Below are 18,598 nucleotides of genomic sequence, written 5' to 3' on the forward strand. Positions count from 1 at the left end.
ACTCCTAATGAGGCATAGCTGCTGGCATGCCTTTTCATAATTGTATCAATGCGTTGGGCCCATGATAAATCCTCTGAGATTTTGAAGCCCAGGAATTTAAAGCTGCTGTCCCTTTCTCTTGCTGATTCTTCAATGAGGACTGATGCGTGCTCTCCCTGCATCCCTTTGCTGAAGACCACTATCAATTCTAAGATCTTGCTGACACTGAATGAGGTTGTTGTTGCAATACCATTCAACCATGATTCTGGGAATGAAAGAGTTAGCATACGAGGAACGTTTGATAGCTCTGGATCTGTACTCACTGGAATTTAGAAGGATGAGGGAGATCTATTGAAACCTTTCAAATGTTGAAAGGCTAAACAGAGTAGATGTGGAAAGGATGTTTCCCGTGGTGGGGGAGTCAAGGACAAGAGGGCAAATCCTCCGGACAATCCATTTAAAACAGAGATGCAGAGAAATTTCTTTAGCCAGAGGGTGGTGAATTTGTGGAATTTATTTTCACAGGCAGCTGTGGAGGCCAGGTCGTTGGGTTTGATAGGTTCTTGATTAGTAAGGGCAAAGGTTACAGTGAGAAGGTTAGAGAATGGAGTGGAGAGGATTGTATAATCAGCCACAAACTAATGGGTCACCAGACTCAATAGGTCAAATGGTCTAATTCTGCTCCTCTGATTTGTCATTTAAAAGCTGATGAGAAATAACATCAAAAATCTTTTCCCTCTCCTGTGGCTCCACATATTGTGGCTATAATGCTTTAAGAAGGCCTATTTTCTCTCTCTCACCACACTTAGTATAATTATAGAATTTCTTGGGATTTTTCCTTAATCCCGTCTGCCAGATCCATTTCATATCACTTTTCTTGCTCTCTTTATTACGCTCTTATACTTCATGGGATTCACTCCTCCCCAATTGCCTGATGTCAATGTATGTCTCGTTTTTCCTGACCAGAGCCTCTATATCTCTCATCAGCTGGGGTTCCCTAAACTTGCCAACCTTGCCCTTCACCCTAGTGGAACATACTGCCCCACTCTCTTGATATCACACCCTTAAAAGGCTCCCAACTTGCCATTTATCTCTTTACCAGCAAGCAGTATCACCCTATCAGCCTCTGCAAGATCCCATCTAATACTTCCAAAATTGGCCTTGCCTCAATTTAGAGTTTTAACCTGTGCATTTGGCCTATCATTCTCCATAACTATTTGAAAACTTACAAAAAATTATAACTATATGCAAAGTACACCCCAAACAGCACTTCAGTCACTTAATTCCACCACATTGCAATTAAGGATAAATGCTACGTGGATATAGCCAGATCCTGAAAAATTAAAGTTATTAAGCTTCTACTACTAAAAATCATTTCAGTCACCAAAATATTCTCTCAGCTGGTTCCATAATGGCTGCTGTTAACTGTGTGATTGTCACAAGGTTGAATTCTACATTCTACTACAATTTTCGAAAAGATAATAGTGCCTATTCTGTTGCTTATTAAATTATCCTTCATAAATCTAACATTTCTTTAATATATAGTCTTTCCTGTAAGTGATATTTCTCACCAAAAAAAAACAGAATCCAAATGGTGTAGCAATGTCCATTTTAGAAAATCTACCAAAAGTGTGCTGGCAGCCGTCCTCAACCTGCTCAAAAATTAAAAATGGCAGCTCCAGCAAATTAATGAATCTATGATTGTCATTTTAACCCCATAATAATTAACTGAAAAAGATTGAGGAGAATGATTAGTTGGAAGTATACTGCTTTAATTACATGAACCATAATTTGTGGTCTAACATAAAAAAGATCAAAAGAACTACAAAAAGCAAAGAGTACAAACATAAAATGCATGAAAAGGCAGCCTAACACATGATCACTATAATCATACATGCAATCCCAATAGTTTTAAAACATAGAGTAAGCAAAATTCCAGGAGTCATTCCTCATATCTGGATTATTTGTCAAATTATTTTGAGCCCTCTCTAAACATTGGCATCCATAGCACTGGATACATTTGATTTGAGAAACACAAAGTTAAAAAGAGAAAAAGCAAAATAATCACCCAGATTTTCCAATCAGTAGCATTTCTCAATGTCATATTATTAGACACAAATCCTCTTATGAAGCATATCTTCCTAATCTAATATTAAAGCAAATAGCCAATCAATCTGAAAAGAACATTAAGCAAACAGTACACCAATAACAAAATATTTCAAACTGCATATATTAATATCCACATTTCAAAGAACATTATAAAATTTGTAATATTGAAGTTATTCATAAGCATCTTAGCATACAACCCCCCCCCCCCACAGTTTTATTTCCCATTTATAAACGAGGAAATAATTTTGGAATACAGCACAATTTTATAAGAATCTTAATACAACAATACATGCTATACAGAATTGCTCAATCACATTGCTTCTCAGTAACCTCAGTAACGTTGTCCAACCACTGCATCCTGGACAAACCACTTGCCTGAAAGCTATTTCAACAATGCTACAAGTCATAAAACACCCTACAAAGTAGAAAATACGCATTAATAATGCATGCAAAGTCACAACCATTTAATCAAATGGAAGAGCATGCCATTTTAAGAGATTAGGTATTCGCGTCAAGAAATATGACATTCTGGAAGGGTCGAATACACAGAGTAACACACTGTAATAGAGGGCAGGCTGTAAAGTTTGTCTGGCTGAATGCTTAACTTGGTTCTGCAGCGATGCTTTTTTAACACTAGGGATTAGGGTTATTGCTAAAGATCTGCGTTCAAAGACTACCAACATGCAATCCATAAAAGTTTTGCTCCATAACCTTAATTAAAGAAAATCACCATTTTAGATAAAATCAAACTGTACACATTTATTTTGTCTTCATTTTTAAGAAAATGAATTTGAAACACTCTTTCTGCAGCTGTTCATTTGAACACATTCAAAAGTGCAATTAATCGGAAGCCTGAAATCAAGGTTTCACTGTCAAGAACATTTATGAGTGTGTTATTCGGCGTTGCAGCAAAATTGCTATTTTATGGTTGAATGAAAATCCATCAGTCATTATAATACTTCCAGAAACAGAGTTGCATTATATATTATCAGAACTAACATTTGTTTTTAATTCATATTACAAAGTAAATCGCTTACATTAAACTAGTAATTAAATGTTTGACATTCAACATAAAGGAAATTAAGGTGGCGGCAACAATAAAGAGCAATAAAGACAAGCACCTTATCCTTTGCATGGATACACAGTCAGACATCAGGCTTTATATTTTTATTATCAGTAATTGTTTGCCAGTTGCTTTGTCTGCATTACTATCAGCATATGCCATTTTATCTGAACGGGAGTGTCTTAAAATAAATTTTATTGAAAATGTACAGCGTACAGTAAAAGTGTTAAAAGTGCTGCAGTGTCCCCGGTTGTCAGCACATCCCCGAGAGACAGAAACAAAGTGGCCTAAAAAAAGCCTGACCTGTTTCCATGAGAACAAGATACAATTGGATAAATGTAGCTAAAAGGAATTGACTTTTCCACACTGCACCTGACTAAAAATAACGGCAAAACAACACCCTGAAGTTCAGACTTAAATCACCTAATAAAACTGGGTTCTTACCGTCGCCTTTAGCAGTGAGGCTGTACGCCAGCCTCTCTTCACCCGAAACACTGCCTCCCTGACAAGGACGCAATCGGCTTGCGCGCGCAGCCGGCTCAGCCCACGGCTGCGCGCCCGACGCTCGCCTCCCCTCCCCCGCCCGCGCCCGCGGGGACGTCGCTCACTCGGGGTGCCTGTGCAACGTGAGCTCCTGCGCGCACGCGGAGACATTTTCCTTCACAAAAAAAGTTTATCTTTGTATTTGGCACCTTCGAAATCGTAATCCATTTATTTTACAGAAACATTTCGAAGGTTGCACCTGTGGCGCCGGGGACTGGAGCGCCGCGCTGGTGGATGTTGTTACCGGAGTGACTTCCCAGTAATGTTTCGTGTTAATTTAAAACATTCTGTTTTAAACATAAGCTATTTCTCCTGATCTATAGCTATAGTTCACATTGCACCTTCAGTACTACCTGTGGTGTATGAGTATTATTGGTAAGGCCAGCATGTATTCACCTTTCAGGGGTAATGGTGAACTGTTGTTTAATTGATGCAGTGTCTGTAGTTAAGCTGCTTCCACATTGCTGATATGTAGAGCGTTGCAAGATTTAAACCCAATGATATTGGGAGAAAAACAATTATATCTCACAATGTGTGACTTCAAAACGGTTTTCTCATGTCTCTACGTTCTAGGTAATAGCAGTTCGGGGTTAGAAAGTGCTGTGGACGGAGCTTTCGAAATCCTAATCCATTACTGCTGCAGTGAGTCTTAACACATGAGCTGATGCTGGAGGGAATTAATGTTTAAATGATGGGGGTCCAATTAAAGAGCTATAATAGGGGTTTTCTAATCACAAAAGAGAGAAAACCTGCAGATGCTGGAAATCTGAGCAACACACACAAAATGCCGGAGGAACTCAGCAGGCCAGGCAGCATCTAGCATAAGAGTATAGTTGATATTTCCAGCCGAAACCCTTCAGCAGAGGTTGTGTGTGTTGTTAGGGGGTTTCAAATCTTGTCCTGGAAGGTTTAAATTAGACAGGGAGCAGGAGAGGAACATGAGCAGAAAGCGAACATGGAATTCTGAGAAAACAAAGAAAGGATAATATGGCAGGCTGTTGTTTGGCCCACATTTCTCTGAACCTTCTCAGTCATGTGCTGATTCACATCAGTTCATTGTCATGTACAGCAAGATGCAATGGAATGTGTTACTCATGTTAGGCTAACACTTTATATATAGTGGGCACAAAAGAGTAGGAATGTAATAAAAATGACAGAAAAGGCAGAAGATAGCAGTCCCACTACCTAGCGAATGTGAAAGAGTCAACTGATCTAGCAGATTTAATAGGAACTTGAGGAGCCACTTTGTTCAAAGGGTGGAACGAGAGCTGCCAGAGGAAGCAATTGAGTCAGGTCAATAACAATTTTTAAAAGATAGTTGGACAATGACATGGATTGGTAAGGTTTAGAAGGTTATGGTACTAGTAAATGGTACTAGTTTGGATGGGGCATCTTGATAGGAATTGGTTCGGCTTGAAGGCAGGGTGACCAAAATCCTTGTGGGCGCTTTGCTAAAGCTATTGAGAGGATTTAAGCTAGTTTGGCAGGAGAGTGAGAAGCGGAGTGATAAGGCAGAGGATGGGCAGTTGGAATACAAGTAAATGCACTGGCAGTTTATAAAGGGTTAAGAAGTTATCTTCTGGTAACACTGAGGGCAAACTTGGAAAAGGTGACGGATACAGGACAGGTATTTGAATGCACGCAGTATATAGAATAAGGTAAACAAGAGAAAATCTGCAGATCCTTGAAATCCAAGCAACACACACAAAATGCTGGAGGAACTCTGCAGGCCAGGCAGCATCTATAGAAAAGAGTCGAAGTTTTGGGCTGAGACCCTTCAGCAGGACTGGAGAAAAAAGATGAGGGGTAGATTTAAAAGGTGGGGGAGATGCGGGAGAAACACAAGGTGATAGGTGAAACCCAGAGGGGAGGGGTGAAGAGTTGGGAAGTTGATTCGTGAAAGAGCTACAGTGCTGGAGAAGGAGGAATCTAATAGGAGAGGATGGAAGGTCATGGACAAAAGAAAAGGGGGGAGGAACACCAGAGAAGGGCAGGCAAGGAGATAAGGTGAGAGAGGGAAAGAATGGTGAATGGTGGGGGGAGGAATCTGCGGAAGTGCGAGAAGTCAACGTTCGTGCCATCAGGTTGGAGGATGGAATATAAGGTGCTGTGGCCTCATCACAACAGTAGAGGAGGCCATGGATAGATATATCAGAATAGGAATGGAAAGTGGAATTAAAATGGGTGGTCACTGTAATATCCCGCAGAATAAGGTAGATCATCTTGTAGCACAGTTAGAGATTGGCAGGTAGGACATTGTGGGCATCACTGAATTGTGGCTGCAAGAAGATCATAGTGGGGAGGTTAACGTCCAATGTCAAGCAGGTTTGCAGAGAGGGTGGGATTGGTGAAAAATTAAATCAAATCTTTAGAATGAGGTGACATGGGATCAGAAGATCTAGAATCCTTATGGATAGAGTTAAGAAACTGCAAAGGTAAAAAGCCCCTGATGGGAGTTCTATACAGGCCTCTGAACAGTAGGCAGGACATAGACTAGAAATTATAACAGGAGAGAGAAAAAGCAGGTCAAATGGGCAGTGTTACACTAGCCGTGGGATTTCAATATGCAAGTAGATTAGGTTAGTGCTGGATCCCAAGAGAAGGAGTTTGTAGAATACCTATGAGATAGCTTTTTAATAATAGCTTGTGGTTGAGCCCACTAGGGAAAAGGCGATTCTGGATTGGGTGTTGTGTAATGAACTAGATTTGATTCGAGAACTTAAGGTAAGGGAAACTTTGGGAGACAGTGATCATAATATGATAGAATTTACCCTGCAGTTTGAGACGGAGAAGGTAAAATCATATTTATCAGCATTCATCATCATCAGGTGCCGTGCCCAGTTTGAGCTTTGACTGCCATGGCCCACACACTCCTGTTTCGGATCAAGTGAATCGATTCATTGGTATTCATTTCCAGTTCTCTGGCTGCTGTCTCCATCATCATTTGTCTTTATCTTCCTCTTGCTTTCTTCCCGCCCATCTTTCTCATAATTACTGTGCATTCTAACCCCTTAATCACATGTCCAATGAAGTTATGTTGCCTTTTCATGATCTCATACATTATTTCTCTTTTTGTGTTTGCTCTGTTCATGACATCCTCATTAGATATTTGTTTCGACCATGATATTCTCTGTATCCTCCTCAAAAACCACATCTCTGCTGCTTCAATTCGTTTCCTCATGTTGCTAGATATTGTCCAGCATTCTGAGCCATATAACATAACTGGATAAACGTAATATTTCAGTACTGTGAGGCGGGTTGTCATGCCTAGTTGAGTATTGGTCATTATACTCTTCATTCTTGTAAAGGTGTCTTTTGCCATCCCTGTTCTTCTTTTGATGTCCATGTCACACCTGCCATCTGATGTCACCCAGCTTCCTAAGTAGCAAAAGTTCTGTACTTGTTTTATGTCCTTCCCATTTATTCTCAGGCTGCAGATAGGATTCTCCTTCTTTTTGGATATCACTATACATTCTGTCTTTTTGCAATTGATAGATAGACCCATTTTTGCACTTTCTTCAACAACTATATCAAATAAGATTTGTAGTTCTTCCTCCGTACTTGCAATTAACACAGTGTCATCTGCATATCTGAAATTATTGATATTTTCACCGCCAGCTTTGATTCCCAAGATGTCTCTTATTTTTTGTAATATTATTTCACTGTACACATTAAATAAATGAGGGGAGAAAACACACCCTTGTCTAATGCCTGTCTTGATTCTCGTAAACTGACTCACTTCTCCATCTATTCTTACAGCAACAGTTTGTTCCCAGTGCAGATTTCTGATTAGGCGGAGGTCCTTTGAATCTAGATCTAGAGTTTATCAGCATTACAGTGGAGTAAAAGGAATTATAAAGGATTCAGAGAGGAGCTGGCCAAAGATGATTGGAAAGGGACGGCAGAACAGCAATGGCTGGAGTTTCTGGGAGAAATTTGGAAGGCATCCCAAAGAAGAAGTAGTATTCTAAAGGTAGCATGAGACAACAGTGGTTGACAAGGGAAGTCAAAGACAGCATAAAAGCAAAAGAGAGGACATATAAGGTGGATTCATTTTGTCTGGCTGACCCAGCATAAAATAATGAACTTCTGTGTGCTTGTTCTTGGAGAAAAGTGGATCCAGGTGAAGATCCCATGCACCATCAACCTCAGGCCATGCTACTCAAGCATTTGTACCTATATTTTCGGTGACTAAATATGCAATTTATTGTAACTATATGTGCTGTGTGTGACTATATACTGTGTTTTGCACCTAGGCCCCAGAGGAACAATATTTCATTTAGCTGTTTACATGTGTATGGTTGAATGAGAAATAACCTTGAACTTGAATTTAATAGAGCAAAAATTAGTGGGAAGCTAGAGTATTGGGAAACTTTCAAAAACCAACAGAAGGAAACTAAAAAAGAAATGGGAAGATGAAAGATGAAATATGACGGTAAGCTAGCCAATAATATAAAAAAAGGATATTTTCAGAAATATAAAGAGTAAAAGAGGCAAGAGTAGATACAGGACCACTGGAGAGGTGGTAATGGGGGACAAAAAAATGGATGAACTTAATTATTTTGCATTGGTCTTCACTGGGGAAGACACCAGCAGTATGCTGGAAAAGCACTGTGTCAGGGGACAGAAGAGAGTATAGTTGGTCTTTCTAAGGTGAAGGTACTCCCCCCTTGTCGGAGCAGAGGCCTTGCTGACCCAGGCATGGGTTATCAATGATGTCTCTCAATTGCAGGGAGCTCACTGCCTGGTCTATGGCCGAGTTGGCAGCCCACTTTCGGCCTGACTGTTTTGTGACTCCTGCTTGGTCTATTACCTTGTCATCAGAACCCCTCAGAGTGAACACATCCCACACTTTGCCACCTTGAACTCCTCCACTACCAATGACAATAGCACAAGTAGAGTTTTCTAAATCAATATATAGAGGGACCAACTAGAGGGGATGCAGTATTGGATCTCCTGTTAGGAAACAAGTTAGGACAAGTGACAGAAGTCTGTGTAGGGGAGCACTTTGGTTCCAGTGATCATAACACCATCAGTTTCAACTTGATCATGGACAAGGATAGATCTGGCCCTAGGGTTGAGGTTCTTAACTGGAAAAAGGCCAAATTTGAAGAAATGAGAAAGGATCTAAAAAGCATGGATTGGGACAGGTTGTTCTCTGGCATGGATGTGATCGGTAGGTGGGAAGCCTTCAAAGCAGAAATTTTGAGAGTGCAGAATTTGTATGTTTCTGTCAGGATTAAAGGCAAGGTGAATAGGAATAAGGAACCTTGGTTCTCAAGGGATATTGCAACTCTGATAAAGAAGAAGAGGGAGTTGTATGACGTGTATAGGAAGCAGGGAGTAAATAAGGTGCTTGAGGAGTATAAGAAGTGCAAGAAAATACTTAAGAAAGAAATCAGGAGGGCTAAAAGAAGACATGAGGTTGCCTTGGCAGTCAAAGTGAAGGATAATTCAAAGAGCTTTTACAGGTACATTAAGAGCAAAAGGATTGTAAGGGATAAAATTGGTCCTCTTGAAGATCAGAGTGGTCAGCTATGTGCGGAACCAAAGGAAATGGGGGCGATCTTAAATAGGTTTTTTGCGTCTGTGTTTACTAAGGAAACTGGCATGAAGTCTATGGAATTAAGGGAAACAAGTAGTGAGATCATGGAAACTGTATAGATCGAAAAGGAGGAGGTCCTTGCTGTCTTGAGGAAAATTAAAGTGGATAAATCCCCGGGACCTGACAGGATGTTCCCTCGGACCTTGAAGGAGACTAGTGTTGAAATTGCAGGGGCCCTGGCTGAAATATTTAAAATGTTGCTGTCTACAAGTGAGGTGCCGGAGGATTGGAGAGTGGCTCATGTTGTTCCGTTGTTTAAAAAAGGATCGAAAAGTAATCTGGGAAATTATAGGCCAGTAAATTTAATGTCGGTAGTAGGTAAGTTATTGGAGGGAGTACTAAGAGACAGAATCTACAAGCATTTGGATAAACTGGGACTTATTAGGGAGAGTCAACATGGCTTTGTGCGTGGTAGGTCATGTTTGACCAATCTATTGGAGTTTTTCGAGGAAGTTACCAGGAAAGTGGATGAAGGGAAGGCAGTGGATATTGTTCTACATGGACTTCAGTAAGGCCTTTGACAAGGTCCCGCATGGGAGGTTAGTTAGGAAAATTCAGTCACTAGGTATACATGGAGAGGTGGTAAATTGGATTAGACATTGGCTCGATGGAAGAAGCCAGAGAGTGGTGGTAGAGAATTGCTTCTCTGAGAGGAGGCCTGTGACTAGTGGTGTGCCACAGGGATCAGTGCTGGGTCCATTGTTATTTGTCATCTATGTCAATGATCTGGATGATAATGTGGTAAATTGGATCACCAAGTTTGCTGATGATACAAAGATTGGAGGTGTAGTAGACAGTGAGGAAGGTTTTCAGAGCCTGCAGAAGGACTTGGACCAGCTGGAAAAATGGGCTAAAAAATGGCAGATGGAGTTTAATACTGACAAGTGTGAGGTATTGCACGTTGGAAGGACAAACCAACGTAGAACATACAGGGTTAATGGTAAGGCACTGAGGAGTGCAGTGGAACAGAGGGATCTGGGAATACCGATACAAAATTCCCTAAAAGTGGCGTCACAGGTAGATAGGGTCGTAAAGAGAGCTTTTGGTACATTGGCCTTTATTAATCAAAGTATTGAGTATAAGAGCTGGAATGTTATGATGAGGTTGTATAAGGCATTGGTGAGGCCGAATCTGGAGTATTGTGTTCAGTTTTGGTCACCAAATTACAGGAAGGATATAAATAAGGTTGAAAGAGTGCAGAGAAGGTTTACAAGGATGTTGCCGGGACTTGAGAAACTCAGTTACCGAGAAAGGTTGAATAGGTTAGGACTTTATTCCCTGTAGCGTAGAAGAATGAGGGGAGATTTGATAGAGGTATATAAAATTATGATGGGTGTAGATAGAGTGAAGCAAGCAGGCGTTTTCCACTGAGGCAAGGGGAGAAAAAAACCAGAGGACATGGGTTTAGGGTGAAGGGGGAAAAGTTTAAAGGGAACATTGGGGGGGGCTTCTTCACACAGAGAGTGGTGGGAGTATGGAATGAGCTGCCAGACAAGGTGGTAAATGCAGGTTCTTTTTTAATATTTAAGAATAAATTGGACAGATACATGGATGGGAGGTGTATGGAGGGATATGGTCCGTGTGCAGTCAGTGGGACTAGGCAGAAAATGGTTCGGCACAGCCAAGAAGGGCCAAAAGGCCTGTTTCTGTGCTGTAGTTTCTATGGTTTCTATGGTAGAGCCCCACTGAAGAAAACCTTGGTGTGGGAATCCCAAGCCACCTCCACAAGTGCTTGTTGACTTTCCTCTCAATGCCTTCTACAGTGGTCATGGGGATCTCATACACTGTGAAAAACCAGAGCAGCCTTGGTAGAAGATCATATTGGTATAGTCATGTCTTAAATTTACCAGGGAGTCCAATGTTGTCAATCTTCTTCAACCACTCTTCAGTCTGCTTTACCGTGTGGGTGATGCTAATGCTGTCCATCATTGCTGCATTAAACCACTTTCCAAGACACTATTGGGTTGTCCTCAACAGATGGAATGACTTCTCTCTGTACTTGAAGATAGAACATGCATGATCATGCATGATCATTATGCATCTGTACTTCCTGGCCTCAAAGGTCATCCTAGCCCAGGTAGCTATGTTGTCCAGGGTTTCTGATACCCATCTTGTTTGGGCAATCACTGTCGGATCCCAGGCTCCAACACTGGGCTTTGGGTAACATCTGCTGCTGCTGATATGAGGAGGTTCATACCCATGACAAACAAGATAAGGGAGATGGTACAGCCGGTCTTGCCACCTGATTGTAAAGTGGGCAGAAGTGAAGTGTAGCTTGAATCCTAGGTAGCTGGTGACCATGTCTCGCATTATGATTATGTGGACACGCGGTCCCCTTTTATTGTCATTTAGTAATGCATTACTGGCAGGATATCCAGGCCAGCCTGGAAGATGATGTGTGGAATTGGTCTGTAGACATTGGCTAGGTCTAACTAGACAATTGTTAGGTCGCCTTTCATCTGTCTGGCCTCGCGGATCAATTGGCTGATTATTGAGTTGTGCTCAAGGCACCCAGAGAAACCCGGGATGCTACCTTTCTGGATGGATGTTTCGATATAGTGGTTCTCCATTAAGTAAGAAGTCAGCCTTCTCACAAACGCCAAGAAGAATATCTTGCACTCCACGCTAAGGAGGGAGATTCTCCTAAACTGGGTGATTGTGGAGGAATCTTCTTCCTTCAGCCATCTTCCAGCTTGGTGGGATAGAGCCTTCGATCCAAATCTTCCTCATTATCTTCCACAACCTCTGGAGGAGTTTTGGACATTTCCTATATACCTTATAGGATATACAACTTGGTCCCAGGGCAGCAGATGACTTTGCTCTCTTAATGGTATTCTGGACCTCCTGCAAAGTGGGCTCTGCCACGTTCAGCTCTGTTGCTGGGATTTTTAGTTGGGGGACTTTTGAATTGAATTCTAGACCCTGATTTCTGCAGAAATTCTTCCACCTCCTGCTTTGAGCTGGTTAGGGTGCCAGATTTTTGCTGGTGAACCTGAATGGGTTTTTAACAAATTGCGCTCTCCTCTCTTTCTCCCTTCTTCGCTTTTGCAGCTGCTCCACCCTGCTGTTGGTTTCAGCAAAGTGTTCTGTACAAGACAGAAGAGTGGGCAACTCAGCCTGGCTTCAGGCTTGTTGAGGAGCTATCTGTCTTCAACCCATTGATTTGCATTGCACTACAGATGTCTGTGCAGAACAGTTGGATCCAATTCTTGATTCCCTCTACAAAGTCCATTTTCAAATTCAAAGTTCAAAATAAATTTATTATCAAAGTACATGTTATACTACCTTGATAGTCATTTTTCTTGTCAGCATTCATAGCAGAACAAGGAAATACGATAGAATCAATGAAAAGCTACTCACAAAGTTTGACAAACAATCAAAGTGCAAAAGAAAACAAACTAAAAATTAAATAAAATAATTAATTAATTTTTTAAAAATTAAATTAAATAATTAATTCTGAGAAATGAGTTGCAGAGTTCTTGAAAGTGAGTCTGTAGTTTGTGGATCAGTTCAGAGTTGAGGTGTGTGAGGTTATCTGCTCTGGTTCAGGAGACTGATGGTTGAAGGGTAATAACAGTTCCTGAAGCTGGTGGTGTGGTACCTTGGGCTCCTGTACCTTTTTCCTGATGGTAGCAGCAAGAAGGGAGCAAGGACTGGATGGGAGGGGTCCTTGATGATGCGTGCTGCTTTCTTGTAGCAGAACTGCTTGTAGATTTGCTCAATGGTGAGCTCAAGGCTTGTGTCCACCACTTTTTCTAGGTTTTTCTGTTCATGAACATTGCTGTTTACATACCAGGCCATGAAACATCTCCATTACGTATATCTGTGCTACCCTGCTGAAGGTTTTCTCCTTGTCCAAGCTGACCAGGTGGGCATCCCTGAGTAACGCAAGGCTGTCAAGGATCTTCCTGCCTGGTACAGCACAAGTATGGTCTGAGTGGATGACCTGTCCTGGTGCAGACTTAGTCCTGTTAGCCATCGCGTTGGACAGGACTTTGCAGTCTACTTTCAACAGTGAGATGGGTCTCCAATGCCTGATGTTACCCTTCTCCCCTTTCCCCTTGTGGATGATGGTAATTATGCCCTTTGTCATGGAGTACGACATATGCCAGGTAGATGCGTTATAAACTTTCAGTACGTTTGGGGCCAATCCAGTCCCACAGTGTCAAGTACAACTCTGCCAGTAAGCTGCCAGTTCTAAGTTTTCCTTAAGTACAGCTGAACTTTTGTTTTTACTTGACCATTTCTCACTGTACTTTTTTAAAAAACTTGAGCGATAGGTAGATAGAAAGGGTGTCATCTCAAGTTTGTTTAAGGTTCCTTATCACCACTTATGTACCGTAACTCCAAAACATAAAACTAATTGAAAGTAAAGGATGGGGAGCTTGGAGATAATGAGTCTCAGTTTAGTTTTTACTTTGTGAGTCGTGCACATATGACATGAAAGCGTGATGTGTACTTTTACATATGACCCGTAATGAATGATTTACACAAATAAGGAATGCTTAATCAACAATATATATTTACAGTACTACTCAAATATTACAGAAATAGTTACAGAACGAAAACCTCTGCACTATGTGGTAGCAGGATACCACTGATTTCCACACAAGGGCAATGAGTTGCTGGCATAGGGTCCTCCCTTTTTCCTTCTAACGCATTGGTTCCCAACCTGGAATTCTTTGGTTAATGGTAAGGCTCCATGGCGTAAAAAAGGTTGAAAATGTATGGTCAGTAACAAAGTCAGCAAATCGACCTCTACTCAGCTTGATCACATGCACAGCATTCTACACCAGCCCCTCAGCAGGTAAGTCAACAAACTAAACAACTTTCCTGGAGTCCATCCGCCTTAGGAAGAGATATTCACCCACAACTTTGCTGACTAGACACTAGATATAGGTCAAGACCTTTAGCTGCTCCCCTTTGCAGAAGAAAATCTTAAACCAATATACTCCTTCTGGGACAGGGGAACATTCAGGGGGCCCATCAATATCATGGAGAAGTGCAGGAAATGTAACACACGTCATGATACCTGTGTTATCCTTCACCCTCCAAATACACAAAGGGACAGGGTCCATTCCAAATGTTCACTCCCTCCCCTGCAGCACAGGGGAAAAAATATTAAGAAGGCATTCTACAAGTATGTGAAGAGCAAGAGGATAAGACATGAGAGAATAGGACCAATCAGGTGTGACAGTGGAAAAGTGTGTATGGAACCAGAGGTGATGGCAGAGATACATAACAAATACTTTGCTTCAATATTCACTACGGAAAAGGATCTTGGCGATTGTAGGGATGATTTAAAGCGGATTGAAAAGCTTGAGCGTGGGAAGCGAGAGAGGAGATTGCATCATCAATGGGGACGGGAGAGGTTCTGGAGGATTGGAGGGTTGCAGATGTTGTTCCCTTATTCAAGAAAGGGAGTAGAGATAGCCCAGGAAATTATACACCAGTGAGTCTTACTTCAGTGGTTGGTAAGTTGATGGAAAAGATCCTAAGAGGCAGGATTTATGAACATTTAGAGAGGCATAATATGATTAGGAATAGTCAGCATAGCTTTTGTCAAAGGCAGGTCGTTGCTTACGAGCCTGATTGATTTTTTTGAGGAGATGACTAAACACATTGATGAAGGTAGAGCAGTAGATGTAGTGTATGTGGATTTCAGCAAGGCACTTGATGCAAAGCTTATTGAGAAAGTAAGGAGGCATGGGATCCAAGGGGACCTTGCTTTGTGGGTTCAGAATTGGCTTGCTCACAGAAGACAAAGAGTGGTTGTAGATGGGTCATATTCTGCATGGAGGTCAGTCACCAGTGGTGGGCCTCAGGGATCTGTTCTGGAACCCCTTCTCTTCATGATTTTTATAAATGACCTGGATGAGGAAGTGGAGGGATGGGTTAGTAAATTTGCTGATTAAACAAAGGTTTGGTGTGTTGTGGATCGTGTGGAGGGCTGTCAGAGATTACAGTGGGACATTGATAGGATGCAAAACGAGATTTCCTGGTGGTGGCTGATGGAGTAACAGCAATCTGCTGTTTCTCCAACTCTAATTATCTTACTATTTCCAACTTGTCTTGAAACTTCCTTTTTAAGTGTGATATTCTTTCATTATGGATACAAGGAGGGCCAGAGGTACTAAAAAGGATTATTTCCCTGCTTCTTTGGATTCTATTATGGATTTGCTGCAAAGTCATACACGAGAAGCCTCTGAGAAGTTTCAACAATTCAACTCTGAATTTAAACAAATAGATGGTAAATTGGATTCTATTCAACAAACGCTTAATGAACATGGTAAACGTATAAAAAATAATGAAGAAATTTTGGCGTCTGTGGAAACGGAAGTGGATGATTTGCAAAAGCTTTGTGAAAAGCAATCGGAGTCCAACAAGTAAGACAGAAGATTATCAACCTAGAAAATAGAAGTAGAAGAAACAACCTACGGGTTCTGGGTCTTGAAGAACTAATCGAAGGTAATCATCCTATGGAATTTTTTGCAAGAATTATTTCCGGAGATTTTGACGTCTGTGCCTATGATTGATTGAGTTCACAGATCTCCTGCGTTTAGACCTCCTAAGGGTCAGAAACCAAGATCGGTAATGATCTGTTTTCAGGAATTTAAAACAAAGGAACTCTTAATTCGTGAATCTTATCGAAGAGGCATGATGTACTATCAATGTCGTAAGATTAGAATTGTCAAAGATTAGTCGTCTGTGGTTATGCAGGAACATGTTAAGTTCAAAGAAATTATGTCCAAGCTTTTTAATAAGGGTTTCAAGCCTTCCCTTCGCTACCCAACCCAACTCAGAATCACACTTAAAGATGGATCTTTAGAATGGTTTTGTTGGACTGTTGAAGCACAAAGTTTTTTAAAATTCGACGTCTAGCTGTTTAGTTTGTCCTTACATGAAGACACAACACTAAATGAGAAACTGTTAATTCGCAAATCCCGTCGAAGGGGCATGATTGGTTATAGGGTGGAATATTAAGATTATCGAAGATTATTCACTTGAGGTTATGCAGGAACATGCTAAGTTTAAACAAGATTTGTTAGAATTTTTTTTTAACAAGGGTTTTAACCTGTCCCTTGGCTACCCAGTTTGACTGAGAATCTCATTAAAGACGGATCCTTTGAATGGTTTCGTTTGAATACTGAAGCACAAAGATTTTTTAAATTTGAAGGCTAACTGCTTAGTCTGTTTTTTCATGAAGATATAAGATTAAGTGTTTAATGTCTTTCTGTATGAATAATTGTATCTTTTACCTTTGGTAAACCTTTGTAACTAATTTCCTTTCGTATTTTTTAATACTATATTTTTGATATACGAGAATTGAATTTCTTGTTTGGATATTGTTTAGTCTAGGTTGGAATATAAATAACCTTGAAACTAATTGGAGCGATCAGCAGGTTTTTTGGGGGGTTGTCCGTAGTTGTAGATGCCTACTTTCTATTGGTCGGTCTTTTTTTTCTTTGGGAGGTGGGTGGGGGTATGTTTTTTTTTCTCAGAAGCTGTAAGCTGTTTTCAAATTTTTAGCCAACTAGTTGCTTGGTTACCATTTCTCAAGGTTTATGGCTTGGTTTTAACTTACATTTTAACCCTTCCTTTAAATAATATTAAAAATGGACCAAACTATTAATTTACTTAGTTTTAACATGAAAGGGTTAAATCACCCTGTTTGACGTAATATGATTTTTGCTTATAGTGTATTAGGAAATTTAAGGTCCCTATTATTTCCTTCAAGAAACTCAGATACACAAATTTGATAATCCACGTTTTTTTAGCCGTTGGAATGGACTTTGTTTTCATTCTTCTTTTCAGGCCAAATCTAGAGGAGTTTTGATTGTTATAGATAATCCACTTTCCTTTGTCCAACAAAAAGTAGTGTCTGATATAATGGACATTTTGTTATAGTTTCAGGAAAATTAGATAATAAATTAATAGTATTTGCCACTGTGTATGCCCCAAATGTGATGATCCAGGATTCTTTGAGTGTTTTTTTTTTTGCTTTTACCAGATCTGAATCTTTATTCTTTGGTGATGGGAGGAGTTTTTAACTGTTGGCTAGACCCAACTTTAGACCTATCATCTTCTAAACCAGCGTCTCTTAATAGATCAACTTGTTTATTCAATCTTTTTTTATTGAAGTGTGGCATTGTTGATGTTTGGCGTTTTTTACGTCCTTGTTTTTTTCCCATGTTCATCATACGTATTCCAGGATTGATAGTCAAATGATTTCATCAGTTCGTTCCTGTGAATATAAAGAGATTGCTGTTTCAGATCATGCTCCTGTATTTCTATCTTTAGATATCCCTGGTCTTCCTCAAACCAACAGATTTTAGCATTTTAATACAACTTTGTTATCTCATAAGGAATTTTAAAAATTTCTTCAGAAGCATATTATTTTGTTTTTTGAAGAGAATAAAAAGGAAGAGACTTCTAATCTTATTGTATGGGATACTTACAAGGCCTATATTAGAGGACAAATTATTTCTTACACTGACAGTGTTAAGAATAAAACTAATAAAGAAAGCATTGAATTAGTCAATCAATTGAAACAATTAGATCAAAAATATGCTATAGCTCCAGATCCTGTTTTATGTAAAAGACGTGTTGAAGTTAAATATGATCTTCTGTTAACATATCCAATTGAAACTCAACTTCTTAAAGATAAAACTCAATTTTACATTCACAGAGATAAATCAGGCAAAGGATTGGCCAACCAATTAAAAACTTATGTAGTTAAACAACAAATTAAAGAAATTTTCAAAACTAATTGTGATAGGACAACTGATCACCCTGGAATAAATGATACCTTTAGAGAATTCTATTCTAAACTTTATAGTTCTGATTCCCCTAAAGATAATACTGTAATGAATAATTTTCTAGATCAATTAAATATTCCTGCACTTTCTGCAGATAATTGCAAACAGATGGATCAACCCATTTCTTATGAGGAAATCGCTGAGGCTATACGTTCATTACACTCGGGGAAGGCTCCGGGTCTAGATGGATTTTCTGGAGAATTTTATAAGGCTTTTACTTCATTAATTACAAACGTTTGTATAACCATATAATCATATAACAATTACAGCACAGAAACAGGCCATCTCGGCCCTTCTGGTATGTGCCGAATTCTTACTCTCACCTAGTTCCACTGACCTGCACTCAGCCCATAACCCTCCATTACTTTCCTGTTCATATATCTATCCAATTTAACTTTAAATGACAACATCGAACCTGGCTCAACCACTTCTGCTGGAAGCTCATTCCACACAGCTACCACTCTCTGAGTAAAGAAGTTC

The 18,598-nt window shown here is 40.1% G+C and overlaps 1 protein-coding gene across 2 annotated transcripts in view; it reads right to left on the minus strand.

Annotated features, from left to right (window-relative positions):
* The window catches only part of otud7a (OTU deubiquitinase 7A), a 297,748-nt gene extending 294,058 nt beyond the window's left edge, over positions 1 to 3,690 (minus strand). The window contains exon 1 of one of the 2 annotated variants that reach the window (XM_063071095.1): positions 3,596 to 3,690. The gene's annotated coding sequence lies outside the window, so the exon portion shown is untranslated. The remainder of the gene's footprint in view (positions 1 to 3,595) is intronic. The other variant, XM_063071096.1, reaches the window with a different exon arrangement.
* Between the last annotated feature and the right edge of the window lie 14,908 nt (positions 3,691 to 18,598).

The sequence above is a fragment of the Mobula hypostoma genome, chromosome 18, assembly GCF_963921235.1.
Source record: "Mobula hypostoma chromosome 18, sMobHyp1.1, whole genome shotgun sequence".
In the NCBI taxonomy this organism is placed as follows: Eukaryota; Metazoa; Chordata; class Chondrichthyes; order Myliobatiformes; family Myliobatidae; genus Mobula; species Mobula hypostoma.